The 17,862-nt window shown below is 41.6% G+C and overlaps 1 long non-coding RNA gene across 1 annotated transcript; it reads right to left on the reverse strand.

Moving 5' to 3' along the window:
- Window positions 1–8,232: 8,232 nt before the first annotated feature.
- Window positions 8,233–9,331, reverse strand: LOC147465986 (uncharacterized). The gene is made up of 3 exons (XR_015188249.1): window positions 9,218–9,331; window positions 8,827–8,985; window positions 8,233–8,302 (listed from the first exon to the last, which is right to left on the reverse strand). It is a non-coding gene; the product is annotated as an uncharacterized LOC147465986 (long non-coding RNA).
- Window positions 9,332–17,862: the final 8,531 nt, after the last annotated feature.

The following is a 17,862-nucleotide window of genomic DNA, read 5'->3' on the forward strand; positions in this document are numbered from 1 at the left end:
TGTACCTAGATTCTCAAAGAGACCCTTCTAGAAATTAATGGTCATTCAAGGATCTCTATCCGACACTATTGATGTTGGCAAGCCATGGTGTTTAAAATTTTGGGATATGAAGAGGGTTGCCATTTGGTGTGCCTTGATAGTCTTTTTGACAGGTATGAAATGTGCTTGTTTGCTAAACCTATCAACTATTGTCTATATTCCTCTAGTCCCATGGATAGACTTGGGCAATCCAAAGATAAAATCCATGGATATGCTCTCCCATGGTGAATTAGAAATTGGCAATGGCTAGAGTAATCCAGGTTGCTTCCCCCTATCATACTTGGTCTTTTGGCATACCAGACATTTGGAAACATACTCTTGTATGTCCACTTCCATGGTAGGCCGATAGAAATACGTCTCTACTCCTTGAAGAGTAGGTTACATCCCTCTATGCGCCCGCATACGGAGGAGCATGGGACTCATACTTTACTTTCTTGCGAAGAGAGAGTAACACATAGCTAATTGCCATGGAGAAGATAACCATCCTGCAAAGTGAATGGTTCTTCTTTCTTCCCTAAGGCAAGGTCTGAAATTACAACTTTATAATCAAGGTCAGTAGCATACTCATCTATCATGGAAGATAGATCATTGTGAGTTGCTACGGACACCGCATTGGTCCTTGGCCGTCGTGATAGTGCATCAGCTACTTGATTGTGCTTGCCAGCAACGTGAGCAATAAGAAAATTGAATTGCGAAAGAAAATTTTCCCACCTCATTTGTTTGTCGGCGAGCTTGGTTTGCATCATGAAGTACTTAAGACTTTCGTGATCCGTTCGTAGGATGAGTGGAGTTCCCAAAAGATAGTGCTTCCATGTATCAAGGGCATGTAGGACAACTAGTAGCTCCTTTTTGTAGATGCCCAAGATACGCTCATTGGAATTGAGTCTTTGACTCTCATATGCTATGGCATGCGTTCTTGAAGCAAGACTTCTCCAAGGCAGTCTCCACAAGCATCACATTGGACCTCAAATGGTTTTGAGAGATCCGAAAGTGTAAGAACATGTTGAGAGGTAAGCTTGTCTTTAAGCTTATCAAAATCATTTTTCTCCTTGGCAGACCATACATACTTAACATTCTTCTTGTCAAGTCATGTAATGGTCCCGCTATTTGGGAGAACTTAGCTATGAAGCATCTATGGTATGCACACATACCAATAAAGCTTTGTAGCTCATGTACATTCCTTGGGTTAGGCCATCAATTTATTACCTCTAACTTTGTTGGATCCATACGGATACCATCTTGAGAGATAATGTGACCTAAGTATTGAATCTCTTGAAGGAAAAATTCACTCTTCTTTGGATTAATGAAAAGTCTATTCTCCCTCAAAGCTTGAAAAAATTACCTGAAGGTGTTTCTTATGCTCCTCAATGGATTTGGAGTAGATGATGATATCATCGAAGGACACTCTAGTAAACATACGGTAGGGTGGAAAGATTTTCTCCATCGGGCGGTTGAACGTGGCTGGAGAATTTCTCAATGCAAAAGGCATGACAAGATATTATGACCAAACGTTGTGCGAAACGCGGTCTTTATGATATCTTCTTTCAGTATTCTTATTTGATGATAGCCACTTTTAAGGTCAATCCAGCTGAATTAGGTCAGGCCTTGTAGTTTATCGAACAAATCTTCTACCTGTGGTACAAAAAAATTGTTTTTGATAATAATACCGTTTAGTGCTTTATAGTCCACACACATGCGGTATGTTCCATCTTTCTTTTGTACTAGAAGGATTGGTAAACAAAAGGGAGAGGAACTAGGCCTCGCCATCCGTTTATCTACAAGTTTATGCACTTGCCTCATAATCTCCTCTTGTTGAGCTTGAGAAACTCTATAAGGAGGCTTATTTGGTGGTGAGCTCCCAGGTAGAAGCTCTATGTTTGTTATGGTCATCATCCCCTCATTTTGGAGGTAGCTCTCCAGGGATGTCTTTGATAAAAAAATCTTGGAATCCATTTAAGAAATTAGGCAACTCTAATTTCTCTTGATTCCTATCATCTTCACTTAAAACATTAGGGTCATTAGTGGATTCTTTGACAAAAATCATGTACGCAAAAATTGAGCTTTTCATTGACTTATCAAAAGCAGGTGAATTTACAAGTGGTATAATACAACCAAACTCATTAGCATCTATATACATGCTCTTTGCCCTGTAGATGAAGTAGATTCTCCTTTTAGGGAACTTTATGTTGGCAGTCATGCGGTGGAACCATGGTACCCCTAGGATAGCATCCTCATGTTGGAGAGGGGAGATGAAGAAATCTTCTTTGCTGACATAGCTTTGGACATGAAGCCTCAACTTCCCAATTAAGGGCGTGAAGGAGGCTTATTGTCCTTTGAAATCTCCATTAGTAGTGATCGTATCTCCCATCTTGAAAGCTTGTATGCCCAGCTTGGTGGCCAACTCCTTTGATATAACGTTGTGAGTAGAGCCAGGGTCAAAGAGAATAAGGGCATCATGCTCCCTCACCTTTCCCCAAGCATAGGAAAGGGATGAGCCTTTGCAATGAGTATCCTCTTTTGGAGCTTCAACCATGGAAGCTTTAGGAGTGTCATTGCATATATTTCTTTTGGGACAAGAACGATAACCATGTCCTTGCTCCCCATACTTAAAGCATTTATGGTCTTTACGAAAAACCTCTAATTCTTGAGGAGAGAACTTATTTTTACCTTGTACGCTCCTGTCTCCTTGGTCTTGTTGTTGTTGGTGGTGGTGTTGCCTTGGGAAGCGTTTTGAGCATTGCCTGTCCCTTTAGCTTCATTTCGATCCTTGTTTTCCATGGGCTTGAAATTTCTTCTTGCCCCTTGTTGGAAATTGATCCTTGAAGCAACCATAGTGTGGTGGATGACTTCGGTAGTAGTGCTAGGCCGTTGTGAGTTGACATAATCGGCCATTTCTTCAGGTAAACTCGCACAAATTTGTTGCTTTTGTTCGCTGCAAAGTCTATCCGTTGAAAGATTGTAAATTTTGAAATATAAATCCCAAAACTTGTCTACATGTTTGTGGATAGACTCGTTGAAGATTAGCTTCAAACTTTGCCATTCGATGAGCACTTTGTCCTTGGCATCGCTTGCAAGGAATTGCTTCATTTATGAAAACTTGTAGAGTTTTCCATGTTCTTGGGGCTTCGCCATTCCCACGGAGACTAGCCCACCATTGACGGGCACACTTTTGAAAGTGCATAGCTACATGGCATAGCTTGGAGGACTCTGTGAAGCCCTCGTCTCCAAAGGCTACATCAAACTGTTGGATGAAGCCCAAAACTTTGTCCGTAGCATCAAAGGTGTCATCACAGGTGAGAAAAGAGATGTTCTTTCCTCCCTCCTTGAACTTCTTTAGCTTGTAAGACCTTTTCCAAGCAGCATAGGACTTTCAATGTCCTCTCCTCTTGTATTCTTTAGGAGATAGCCGCTGCTTTCATCGGGAGAGGAGGAAGATGATGAAGATGGAGAAGGGGGTGACCTCTTTCTTGTCTTTTTCTTCCTTTGGCTCCTCCCTTCCTTGTCAGAATGACGAGGAGAAGGACTATGTGACAATCGTTTCCTCTTAGGAGGAGTTGGTAATCATTGAGACTGCCGTCCTCGTGGAGCCACATCCTCCGAATCACTTCTTTTGCTTTCAGTGGTTTCCTCTTCCTCTTTCTGCACCAGAGAGAGTCTTCTTTTGAAAGTCTCATTAAGAGGCTTCCTTAGCTCTCTCTTGTCTTGGGGAGTTTGAAGGAGGTGGTAGCTACAAAGTTGTTGGGTAACTTCGGCTTGTAGGGCCGGCTTGTAGGGCAGGGTTGCCCATAGCTTGTTACAGCCTAGTGACAAGGTAGCTGACAAGCCCATAAGGGGGTCATCTTCTGTAGCACCTTCATGTGCAAAATCAAAGTTATCAACATTCATTCTACTCTCTTTATTATTGTCAGCCATGCTAATTAGACTTATGTAAGTGGTTCTTTCTGAGTTTTCTATTAGCTCAATAATGGTTAAACCAAAGGCAAGTCCCGAAAGACTCCATTATTAAGTCTATAATTCTCAACAGTGTATCTCCAACTAAGTTCTTCTCACCAAGAAAATAGATTCCTGTCCCACTTACCCCCTTGCAATTAACAAGTTCAACCTTTCGTGGAAAACTTAAGGACCTCTCTTCTTGAGCAAGAAAAGAGAAACCAAAAGCTCTGATACCAATGTAATGAAATTGGACTTGTAACATGGAAAGTAGCGGAATTAAAATAGCTATAGTAATCATTTTTAAGAGAATTCTTCAAGAGCATAAAGAGAAGACTTGATGATAAATAGAAACATATTCATTATATCTAATTAGCTTGGCATGAACAATACTTTTCAAGAGAGAGAATTAGAGAAGTTGACAGCAGTTGAGGACTGGATTTACTTGGCGCCGGTCCCCCCTCCAAAAGGCTTTTGTATTATAGATTCTCCCACAATCAGAGACTTGGTACAATACAAGCTTTGTGTTCCTTAAGACCTAATCGATGCAATGAAGATGGAAATCTTCATGCATCAAAATTATACCCTCAGTCCACTTAATGAAAGCATTAACTTATCCTCGGCCTCAGTCCCAAGACCTCAAACACCTTCAAAGGTGGAGAGAGCTAGTAGGGAATGAGGATAGGGAAGACGAAGAAGAAGTAACATACAAGAAATAAGTACCTTCCTCACCATAGATTACTCTTGTATATTAGCTTAGCATAGTAATATAGATGGTAGAGAAGATGAGCATGCCATTGAATCTTGGCTCTTAATTGGATTTGCATTCCATAGCCAAGAGTTGTTGGTGTAGGCTCTCAACTTCCCAAGCTTGGATAAGGAGATGGAGTTATTTGTTTCACACCATCAAAGTGTGTATGTGTGAGAATGAGAATTAAGAATGCCCAAATCAGTCCCCTCTCATGCTCGGTCTCTCTCTCTCTCTCTCTCTCTCTCTCTCTCTCTCTCTCTCTCTCTCTCTCTCTCTCTCTCTCTCTCCCTCTCTCTCTCGTATTATTTAATTATAACATTTGGACAAGTGTCCTCTTTTTCCTCTTTGAGAGAGCTTAATTATTTATTTAAATACATCTAAATTCTCATTGGATCATTTTAAAGCCTATCCAATAGGATTCAAGCACATTATGAGGGCAAAATGGGGAGGATCTTGACATGTGTCTTTTATGATTCTTAAGAGATCATGTTAAAATTAAACACTTCAAGCACCTTAGTCATTTAAGCATGACAATCTTTTATGCCCCTTGAGAGATCATGTTTGAATTGAACATTTCAAGCACCTTAGTCAGTTAAGCATGACAAGCACCTCAAGCTTGGGCAAGGTTCCCACAAACGCCTTAAGCACCTTCGTCAGCAAGCACGACAAGAACCTCAAGCTTGGGTAGGGTTCCCACCTCAAGGTCAATCCCAGTCTCCTTAAGGTCTTAGGTCTAAGAACTTTTCACACTAACCTTTGGAGGTCTTTTATAAATCTAACCCTCAGGTCTTCTAAGCTCCATTATATGCACATGTCTATATTCTACCTCTTGTTCCCATTCATCTCCCCCATATTAAATGATCAGTTCAATATAAGAAATTCTTTTTAGAATAGATAGATATTAGATGTTATGACAGTTGTACTTGGGATATTGGTTTGAATCTGTGAACAACAAGGTCATTAAGTTTGGTCATATCTGGTAAATTGTCAAACCAATTATCCATGGACCCTTCGACGCAAACCATGCTAGATGATGTTGTAGTGTTAACTTGAAGTACTTGCAGATTTTCATATTGACCTTGAAATTAAAATGACTTCTTTCTACAGTAAAGTTCAAGTAACTAGGTTGCCTTAATTTCTTCATTGTGCAAATCATAAGAATTCAAAAAGTGGAGTAGTGTTGTACCTTTAACTTCATATCATAGCTTGTTCTCGAGGCTTCCTTGCATCTCTCCTCAAATCTTTTTTCAAGAACTCTATGACCTCGCAACACAATTAGGACTTTTAATTAGATGAAGTGTGAAGGAGAAGAAGTTGTAAATGATAACTCTAAAAATGTAGAGACATGCATTTCATGCACCGAGATGCTTGTGTCCTTTTAATAAATCAATAAAAAGACCATACATCGTATGGCACATGTGGAGTTGGCACCATCCTCCACATTGTTAATAATATTGTAGGAAATGTGCCCTTCCCCCATTTCTTTAATCTCCTCTAGAGTTGGAGGGGAACTTATGCTTTGCCTCTAGTGTTGAAGGGACTTTTTTCTTTTTAAATGCTTAGGTAAGTTAACATATTTAAGCTTATGTTGTCTGATGAGATTCTTGTTGTTATGAATGTCACGTCAGTACTACTTCCTTTTCCTTTGTTGTACGCACCATTTCTCATTTTGAACAAACACCCAGAACTCTGGCATCTGATGCCCCCATACCAAGTTCTTCAACAACCCTATTGGCTATAGACATTGCGACCATCTTTGAGGTTGTGTACAACCAATCTTTCCTTTTGTTATGTATTGTGCTTTTGTTAGATATTTTGTAATCTCATTGTTTTTCTTGAACCACTTTCTCCTATCATCTCACTCTCATGGAATTTCTTATTGGAAAACTACTGCAAATGCACAAGAAAGAACTCATTACCAATGTTTTATGAAGTCTTGTATCATTCCAGTTTGCCTTGCCAAGATGTATTGCATGTGTCCTTTGTTGGACATCGCAAAAGTTCCTCAATCCCTTCACTCTTATACAAGATCTTACACACTTTATCAAGTCCAACATTTTCATGTAACCATCCTCTTCACCAAGCTTGCAACCAACTTCTTCAACAACCCTCTTGGCTACAAACATTGTGGTCACTCTTCGAGATTTTGTACATCCAATCTTTCTTTTTGTTGTGTACCCTTCTTTTGCTTTCCTTGAGCCAATTTCTCCAATCACAACTAAAGTCTAGCTCGCATGGACTGCTCTAATCAACTCACCTTTCCATTGTTTCTATCCTTGCAATCAACATGCTCTCTCTCTGTGTCCTTCGATCACATCCTTGGGGCTAGAGTCCCTTCTATATTCATTCTCTCCGTCATGGTCTCTTCGTCTTTTTTATATCTTCTCTCATGTCAATCATGTCCACCATGATCTCCATCATTATGTCACACATGTCTAATGCAATCTCCATCATCATCCCTTTGCAACTTCTGCCATCGTCAACTATTTAATGCTCTTTGCGATTTCGTCGATCACCATCCTTGTGGCTTTGGTCCCTTCTATATTCATCCTTTCTCTCATGAGTAATTTGTTTTTCATACATTTTGTCAAGTCATTCATGTCCACCAGGATCTCCATCATCGTCTCTTTTGCGACTTCTTTCATCGTGTCGAGATTGACATCTTCACTTTTGCTATCATGTTGGCCATTTTTGTTGCGATTTTCATCACCGTGTCGATCATGTTTACAAGATCTTCATCATCAATTTTTTTGTCACTTGTGCCTATGTGTCGATTGTCGCAATGACTTCTGCCATCCTGTCTACCATATCACTACTTCTAATGTTGTTACTCTTCTTTCAACTTAGCCTTGCAGATCATTGATTCTCACACTGTTCTTAGAAAGAGATCAACATATGTAGGCTATTGGCTTCGACAATTGGAACTAGTGGCTAGTATTGTTGAGGGCAGGGCCCTCTCAAACCCAACCACGCGTCCACAACCTGCCAAGATAGTGGATTGAGGAGAAATCTTGGGTCAAGACTATGTCCCGTCGTCCGTCGTCCCCACCAGGTTCATCGTGTACCCCATGGCACCGAGACATGGTTTGCGGAGATCGAACATTGGCCATCACATAGCAAGAGTGACATTTTTAGGATTCTTGGGGGGTGCACTATGTAATCATGTTAATGTATAATGTGAGTTCCAAAGGAGGGGTTTTAAAATGTAAAAATTGTAGGCAATTTAATAGAGATACATTAAAACGAGAGGGTTTTATATTCGATTATTATAAAAAAATTCTAAAATAAAGGGTCATTTTATTCATTTAGACATGTTAAAAGAGGGTTTTTTTTAATACCCCTGAACACACGTTATATAGGGGATACTAACGGTGAACCCCGAATTAAAGTTAGACTCTCATCGGTTAACACCTTGGAGGGTGTAGACCTACGTGCATCTACTTGTGCAACTAGTTGCCTTAATTGCTTCACTGTGGAAATGGTGTGAATTGAAAAGCAGAGAGGTGTGGTACCTTTGACCTCATGTCATCACTTATTCTCAAGAATTTGCAGCATCCGTCCTCGAAGCTTTTGCCAAAATCTCTACGACCTCGCAACAGAAATAAAATTTTGCATTAGTAGGATGTGTGGACGAAAAAATTTACACATTATAATTATAGATGGAGAGAAAATGCATTTCGTGCATTAGGATGCTTGTGCTTATCAAAAAAAGAAAAGACCATATGTATGATACATATGTATGGTGTGGAATTGGCACTGCGCTCTCTAAATTTATAATAATACCGTAGGGAACGTGCCCTTCCCACGCCACTTTTATCCCCTAGTGTTGAAGGGGGACTTATACTTCTCCTCCAGTGTTGAAGGGACTTTCTTATTATGAAAAGATTACAGTTGCATAGGGAAGAATTCATCAAGTTAATTTTATACAGGCTTGTGATATTGTAGATTGCCACCCCGTGTTGTATCGTTAACTCCTCGAATTGGGATACATGGAGAATGAGATCGAGGCATTGGCAACACAGATGCCCACCAAGGTCAGTGAGGGCCGAGCCTAGCACCTCATCCAGATTTGTGACAGACTCCACCAATGAGAGAAAAGCACTCACCACCTTCATTGTTGTCAGTGACATTGCTCAATGATATATGTGTGTCTACTGCATCCACTATAAGCTACGAGGTTTCCTAATATGAAGAATCGATATCTCCAACTCCTAATCCTGCTAGCATAGAACCAACATCGCCTATCTTGTAACACACATATGACCCTGCAATCAGTAAGACAACATTGAAGATTTTAAAGAAGGCATTTGCAATCAACCTATTCTTGTATGCCATGATACCTGCATGCAGTCTAGCATATATGGAAACCATAAACCACTGACGTCTCTTTTGTTTTCAAAATGTTTTGATAGAATATAGGATATAGTTTCAAGCAACACATAACCTTTGGCAATGCATTCGTCTGTCCACAATGTGGGTAACTGCAATAATACGTACTTGTGCATCTAGCTTGGATTTCGAAATTCAACCTTGTAAACTATGTAGAACAATCTACAATGATAAGCATCTTTTCTCCATGTCATCCTTGCTTTTTTCACCTCTTCAATTTCCTTGCAATTATAGATTGAACAGGGCTTGATCCCTTGCTGGCGTTCATCATCATCCTTTGCAAGACCACTGGAATTAGAAGCCTTGAGTCCTCACCAAGCTACGAGTAGCGTGAGAAATGAATCTGCCATACGCGCATCGACATTCTTTCCAATCAGGCCCATCACATCCTCGCTTGAAGCAACCGAGTTCTCTTCCACTGTGTGCAACCCCACCAATTTTTGAGCATCACATACACAGACTTCCTTCTCGCCAGTCCTTCCTTTGCTTTCTCGACGCTTTTCGGGCTGCAGATTACAATCTCATAATTACCCCAATACCATCACTAACTAGCACCAGCACAACTTCTTTTGAGAGAGAGTAACCTTATACGACATAGCAGCCTGGCTGAAACCACCACTTTCCTTGTTGCTGGCGGTGCTGGGTCACAAATTATGGTCTGCATTTCACTAGGATGGTCACTATGAACTGGGAGTATAATCAGCTCTGGAACTCTCTCATACAAGATTTGGCATGCTTGTAGCCAGAGAACCTGCCTACATGATCAGACCAAGTCGCACTATGTACTTAAAGAAAGAGACGGGTCACAGGGGCATGAGATCCCTCAGCATCATGACGCCCCTACCACTCCCCTCGTCCCATGATAATTCTGATAGTGGTCGCCACTCTCAAATCCAAAGCCGCCAACAAAGTGTGAGCCAAACTGAAAGTATGGACCCACACCTCTATCTCTGTTACTACTACTAGTACGGCCAGCCGCCTTCGGCGGCCTCTCTCTCTCCCCCTCTCCCCCTCACTCACATAAACCGGAACTCATCGGATGCAGCAAACTTTGACACGTGGCACTGGAAAACCAGTCTCCTTAATATATAGTATAGATGTAGATGGGTTTTCCAGCAACTTCACAGTACACACACACACACACACACACACACACGCACAGCTGCAAGATGGCCAGCGAGATATGGCCTTTCAGAGGCATCCTCCCGTTTTCTGTAGTGATCGACCAGCTCCACATTGATCGCCCCTTTCATGTAGCATCCCATCCGCTGGCAGGCCTACAACAAATTTCAATGTTGTCAAAATCCTTCTTCAGCTTTCAATGGTGTCAAAATCCTAAATAGAAATTTATTGATAATACAGCCACCACACTCAGCTCTATTGTCAGGGAAAGCGGGCATGACCATATTGAAGCCACATTTTGATGAGCTCGGATCCCTTGATTCACACCATCATTCCCGCATCCCTATGTGCATACGAGGAATCAAGCTGGTCGGATCTGAGGAAACCAGGATCACTCCCTTCTCTATGCAAGCATAAAAGTCCATGCAGCATGAATGTGAGGCATTTTAATGTCTGGCCGAACATCAAATGGAACGTTGCAAAAAGTATTATAGAAGGTATGCAGCATTGAGTCAAACCATTATGAGCTTATGTCTGATACCAATGGAAATGTGCAAGAAATGTAAATTCAATAAATATACTGCTTATGTGTTGTGCAAAATACATGTAAAAAAGAAATATGGCAAAATTCGATGTATCTATGTAAAAGGGCTCAAGCTGATTTCTTTGCTCATGCTGGAGAAACATTCCATATGCATATGTTTGCCCTATCTACAAATGGACTGAAGGGTACCCCAGCTAGATGAGTTGGGTACTGCATATCATCGCCGTTGTTATTGTTGTTGTTGTAGGCGGTCTGAACACAAGAGTCTTGGAGAGGATCCCCCATTTTGTAAGGTGCAGCGGAATGAATGTTGTTCTTTCTCAAGATGAGTGCTCCATAATGTGCTCAAGGTTCCTTTTTGTTTTTAATGGACAGTGTGCGTGCAAGTGTATGAGACTGAGAGATAGAGAGAGAAGAGAATACGACACCAGAGATGTTGTAAAACCCTCCTCCGAAGGCCCCACTCTCGTCGACAAGAGTGGTCTACTATTGATTGCACAAACCGGTACAAACTGAATGCATGAGACTAATGCAAGTCTAGGCTAGGTCGATGACGACAATGGGGATGGCAAGACCGACCTAAGGGCTGAAATCTGACGCTTATGAACTGCTATCCAAAAATGCTGCTCGCTGAAATCTACTACTGCTGAAAACGCTAGGAAAAACGCTGGTATCTACTGATCTTTGTCGCTGAAAATATGCTGCTATGAGGGCTGAAAATTGATGGTCCTAAGGGCTGGAAACTGTTGGTCTTTAGGGCTGAAAACCGCCATGCAATGGAAGGGCGATATAGGCTCCCAAAACGCTAGGACTGCAAATCTGGAAAACTGTTGGGATCTACTGGCGATGAAGCTAGGATGAAAACGCTAGGGCTGAGGATCTCTAGCGATGTTTTCTTGGAGAGAAAAACGCCAAAGCTGAGGTTATGCCGGCGATGGATCCTTGGAAAAAAACGCTAGCATGGGGAGTCTTCTGCTTGGAGGGAAATCGCCACCAAGGGGGTTCTTGCTGAGAAGCTGCCTGTTGAGCGATGGAGCTCCTGCTACCTTTTCTGCCAATCAGTGCTAGTTTAGGTTTGTTTATATACAAACTTACTCAATTTGCCGTACCTACTTTCCAACAAAAGTCAAATAAGTGAAAAATGTCAAAAATAGGAAAAATGTCAAAAATAGGTAAAATAGGCTAAATGCATTGGAAAATTCCCCTGAAGGATTCTAATTGGAATGCTTATGATCATGATGTGTGCAACCAGAGGATATGCATCTACAATACGTATCTAGACATGCACGGTCTGTGAACAGACTCACAAAAGTGCCAGATCACTTCTAAATCTGGATTGACTGAACCCTGATCATGCTGTAGCTTGTCCAATGACACATAGGGTTGGATGTGTCACGTGACATCCCCTTCTTTTCAAAGTGAGGTACTGATACCGAACTGTATGACGTCGAGGGAGATTGCCAATAGCATCCAGAATCCTGGAAGGGACTCTTCGCCGGCCCACTCTGATGTGCGGGTCGTACGGTACTTGAACTTCAGAAAGGTCTGCAACGCTTGCTTCTTTGGGCCACGTCGAAAGCGACACAAAGTCTTCTGTGGCTCCATCAATGCTTCAACTTCGTTGAGTGTCATCCTTCTTTCTTCTTCAAGAATTTCCATGGCTGAAAATTTCTGAAACCATTTCCAACACAAAACCATGAACATACCCATTCCATGTAAAGTGAGTGGAAAAAATATTGTCTTCCTTAAAGACTGTGCATGCAATGTAGATGAACAAATAAACGGAGTGCCAAACCGTTCACCACACATACGCAAACGATGAGATCGAATCTTTTTGTTTTGATCCAAATCAATCAACTGTGGCAAATCACAACGGAAATGCCCATGCTTGGTGCTCATACTTTCATGTGCTCTTTCTACAACTGTGTCGTGCCAAGAAAGAGACATGGAATGTGACTTCCTTGAATGCATACTTTTCAGCTTTTCATGAACAATCCACATACATTTGTGCTCATTCATGAGCGAAACGTGCTCAACGTACAATATGTCACGCCTAGGAAAAGGGATCACATAAAGACACTGACTAAAATACAAGAAACGATCACGAATGAAACACTCGAATAATGCGTGCATACTAATCATGCGAACACATAATACTTCCTGTGAGGGTTCTTTGGACCTAGGCTCGAGAGCCAAGACGATCCTTCGTGATTGATCGAATCTACAATGAGGTTAGCTTCGCTAGAAAAAGCATCAACTAACACATCATCCTTCTTGTGAACAATCACATCTTCTTCATTGTCATTCAAATCATCATGCAAATCATGTGTGTTATGCTTGGAAGAAGAAGAGATTGAGAGAGTCTCCTTCTCCTGAATCCGTTCAATTTTCGCCTGCACATTTGCAATGAGAGAGGGAGAATGAAAAACTTCCTCTCCACGAATGACAATGGGAGAGTCACTTTTGGCATTGAGAGTGAAAATGTTAGCCTCCCAATCAATGAGAGGGTTAAGCTCACAAAACCATCGAATACCCAAAATCATATCACATCCTGAGAGAGGAGAGACAAAAAATCTTCTACGGAAAGCCGTTTATTGAATTGTAAACAACACACCAAGACACTCTTTCGTGATGAAAGAGTCCATACCAGGAGCAAAGCCAGAGACCTCGAGAGGAGATTTCTGACTAACCTCTAGGCGGACTTTCTCAACAAGAGGGAGACTGATCACATCATGCATACTACCTGGGTCAAACAATATGACAAAACGCCGCCCCGTCATATGACCATAACATTTAATGAGAGACTCATCAATGGGAGGGTCAGGAGAAACTTGGGGCACACTCGTGTTATCATTCCTTGCATTGACAGAGGAACTGGGTTCTGTGGATTCTTTAGATTCATTAAAGTCAAGCTTAGGACATGTTCTTTCTATGTGACCCGTAATTTGACAATGAAAACAACGACCTTCCTTAGAACAAGTGCTTTGCTCTTCTGACGTGAAGTATCCTCCTAAAATTCCTTGTGCTACCTTTCCATTTGGAGTGAGCTTAGGTTTAGCAATTGTGTTAGCCTTACCCTTACGTTCATTGGAAGAATTATTTTCTGAGAGACTGTTGAAAGATTGGTTAGAAGAGTTACCGTTCTTACCATTCTTACCGTTCTAAGAGTTTTGAGAAGTCTGCGAGGTACTTGTGGAAGTCTTGTTCTCCTTAGGCTTTCCCTTGTTGTGCTTCATCTTCTGTGCAAGAGCAATCGCTACCGCCTTGTTGAGATCGATTGGGTCGAAGACTTCTACATCAAACTTGATATAGTCGTCTAACCCAAAAAGGAATGCCTCTTTGCGTTCATCATCCGACTTGCGTAATTGGGTACCTAGCTGTAAAACACGATTAGAAAAAGAGATGACCGGCATACCATTTTGCTTGAGAGCGCGCCAATCGTCCTTCAATCGTGCGAGGTATTGAGGTGGCATAAGCCACGCCTTGAGCTTGTCTTGGAAATCAGCACAATTGAAGGAAAGAAGCGTGAATTCATCGGCTTCCTCTAGGTGCACGGCTAACTGTGCCTCTTGCCATGCGTGGTACCAATTGATGGCATCACCGGCAAGATACATAGCTGCCGTCAAAACCTTGCTATTCTCTGTCTTCTTAGTTGTCACAAAATAAGCATTAAATTGATGCAACCAAGAATGAATAACCATAGCATCCATCTTACCATCATACTTACTGAAAGTCAACTTTTCTATGACTGGGTTGTTGGAATCCGCATCGTGGCTTGCGCCACTTGAGGAACTCCCACGATCTTTGGTTAGTTCAGACTTCGAGGCAGGTACTTGTCGAACCAATTCTTGAGTGCGGAGTTCTCTTTGAGCCTTACGCTCAACCTCCAAGGCCGCTGTTTGAACCTCACGATCTGCCTCCAAGGCCGCTCGTCTTGCTTCGGCTTCCTCCTTTCTTTGTGATTTTCTTTCTTTTCATTCGTCGCACTCGCGTTCCAAAGCAATGCGAGTCGCTTCTTGTTGTATGGCAATTCTTTCATTTCTTTCTTCGCGCTCGCGGTCCTTGACTTCTTGTCGTTCTGCTTTTCTTTCTAGTTGTGCCATCATCGACTTGACCATCACCTCCATAGGATTTGGTACAACTCATGGCGTAGATGGGGAAGGGGGAGGGTCGGAAAAATCTCTTGGTGGAGAAAACTCTTCGTCGCCTCTCTCATGATGATCACTTGTATGCGAAGTATCCATTCCGCTTCGGGTGATGACCATGCACTATGATCTTGGGTTCTTAAGTTCACATTGAACTTGGGTTCTTGTGGTTCTTGGGTTCTTGAGGTCTTGAGGATCTTGAGGTTTTCTTTTGTTTGCAATCTATGTTTGAGAAGGATCTTCTCTTCACCCGAGTTCTGCTCTTTTCTGCGGGTGGCAGCCTTGCGTTCACACCAGGGTTGCTTTTTCCCACCTCACGTCGATTGGCCAGCCGCTAAGTGCACGGTCCGCTCTCAATGAGTAAAAAGAGGCACAAGGGGATGCTGGATAAGCCCTTCTTTCTTGGGTTTCCTGTCACTCTTTAAAAAGAAGATTAGGAATCGACACAACCAAGCGAACTTGGGTTCGTGCGACCTCAACAAGCAAAAAAAAATCAGTGGTTCTTGTGGTTCTTTCCTTGAGTGATACAGAACACTGCCAAAGCTCTGATACCAATGTAAGGTGCAACGGAATGAATGTTGTTCTTTCTCAAGATGAGTGCTCCATAATGTGCTCAAGGTTCCTTTTTGTTCTTATGGAAGGGAGAGCCTTCCGTTCTTATGAGAGAGTGCTATGATCACAAACAAAGTGAATGGACACTGTGTGTGCAAGTGTATGAGACTGAGAGATAGAGAGAGAAGAAAATACGACACCAGAGACGTTGTAAAACCCTCTTCCGAAGACCCCACTCTCATCGGCGAGAGTGGTCTACTATTGATTGCACAAACCGGTGCAAACTGAATGCATGAGATTGATGCAAGACTAGGCTAGGTCGATGACAACGACGGGGATGGCGAGACTGTATTGCGGAGCCCATCAATGCTGTGTGATCTCAATGGTAAGGATGTTCATAAGAAGATTCAATATGGATGAATATTGTTAAGTAACCTAAGAGTACATATCAATGTGTCCCCAAGGCCTTACTTCCAGATACCTCAACCCTTCCATCCATTTCAAGAAAAACTTCTCATGGAAAACCAAGAGCGCGCTCTAGGAGAGTCAAGACCAAATCACGATGGATTCCAAAATGATTATTAGAAGCCCAAGGCTACTATGATGGAAATGATCAAATTTGGGTACCTAAACATAAAATGTGTCTTTCCCTATCACCTACAAAACCATGCAAGTCAATCTGTGTAACTCCTAAGCCAATGGCAGACCGCGAAAAGGGAAAGATCAGAGAATGCTACACACCTATTCCAGAGCTAGTTTGGATTTTAAGGCAAAACCAAATTATTCCACCTAGCTCAGGAAGGGGGGAGTCCCATGAAGCTTCTAGCTCCTCATGTAATGCATCCATAGAGGTAAAAGCTTCTGCATAGCCTCCACCTACAATAGTGGACCTCCATGAAGCTACAAAGGAATCCATACCTCCCAATGTTCAACAATCACCTGATGAACCACTTCAAGTTTGATCCTAGGAGAGTACCTTACCACCCTTGCAACTCGATGAGGCACCTAAGGTAATAGAAAAGTAATGGAAAAAATCCTCACCTATTACCAACTAGAACAATTGGTTTCAAAGGGTGACGAGCACATTTCAAACAGCATGACCTACCCAAGGAAGGGGGGAGTCCTCACTCACGTCAATATTTTGGATCCCCATCCTCTTAAATTTTTTTCCTTGACATCTGAACTCTGCAATTGAGGGACTGTATATACATAGCCTTATACTAGTTCTAGCCAACAAAAAATATTAAAAAAATAACAAATAGTAAAAGAGCAAGCGCGACTAGCAACGAGAGAGCACCCTATCAGATCCTACACATAAGTCCAAATTTACCATGTCACATCAAGCAGCACGTGAAAACAACTCTTATGTTTTAAAGACCTAACCAAATCTATCTGTATTCTCAAAGATGGCTAGTTCACCAGTGGCATGTGCTTTAATTTTTAATGGAAGGTACCCTTTTTATTTTTCCACATCTGCTACCCTGTACTTTCTTGCGAATGAGATTTGGTAGAGAGACTTGCGCGTGAGAGAAATTTTGGAGGATTTAGAATGGGTGATACGTCTATGGATAACTAGTGATCCCTACCCAGTAGCGAATGTTTCTCCAGTGGCACATGCTTATTCTTTTGCACAAGATGAGTATCCACGCATAGCGAGGTTCTTGATTAACACGCTTGCGCAAGAGGATGAAGAAGAAGAAATAATAGAGACCGAGGAAGACTATGGCCTCAGAAAAAATGATTTCGTTTATCTAGATGATGAGAATAGAGGCCTAGCTTTAGGGATGCCACCTGGTTTATATAAATATCCTCTTTCCTTGATTCTAAAAGGGATGACAAATAGGTAGGTTAGGGGTCTGGATCGTGTTTTGAGTTTGTTTTCTAGGAGTTTTCACACTGACATGCCTTCTAGAGGTATAGTGCCTTGTTGTTTGATATTGTTATGTAGGACTTATATGGATTTCCATCCACATGGCTGAGGACATCTGCTTCGACGAAATAAGCAACTCCATACCTCCAGGTGTACTACTTTCCATGATTCATGCTGGTGGATATGTATAATTGCTAATTGTGGTTTTTCATGGTTTGTTTGAGTGTAATAGTTATGTTTGTTATTTGCCATTATAGATGTATAAATTTGTGTTTGCTTAAGTTGATTGAACTAGAGTTTAATCTTATAGATAAGCCTTGAGATTAGGAGACCGTGACTTTAGGTTAACTCATTTACTTGACCACTAGTCCTAGTTGATAAAATTATATGAGTGTTTGAGACCTTAGAAATGTCTTAGGCATAGAGAAGCTTGCTCACTTAAACAACACAAGACACTAGTGAGAATACCAAGGAAATGGAAGCAAAAAACATAAGTGCCACAAATGAAAAATCTTACGCT

The sequence above is a fragment of the Adiantum capillus-veneris genome, chromosome 1 (genome assembly GCF_014529385.1).
Source record: "Adiantum capillus-veneris isolate H3 chromosome 1, ASM1452938v2, whole genome shotgun sequence".
Classification (NCBI taxonomy): Eukaryota; Viridiplantae; Streptophyta; class Polypodiopsida; order Polypodiales; family Pteridaceae; genus Adiantum; species Adiantum capillus-veneris.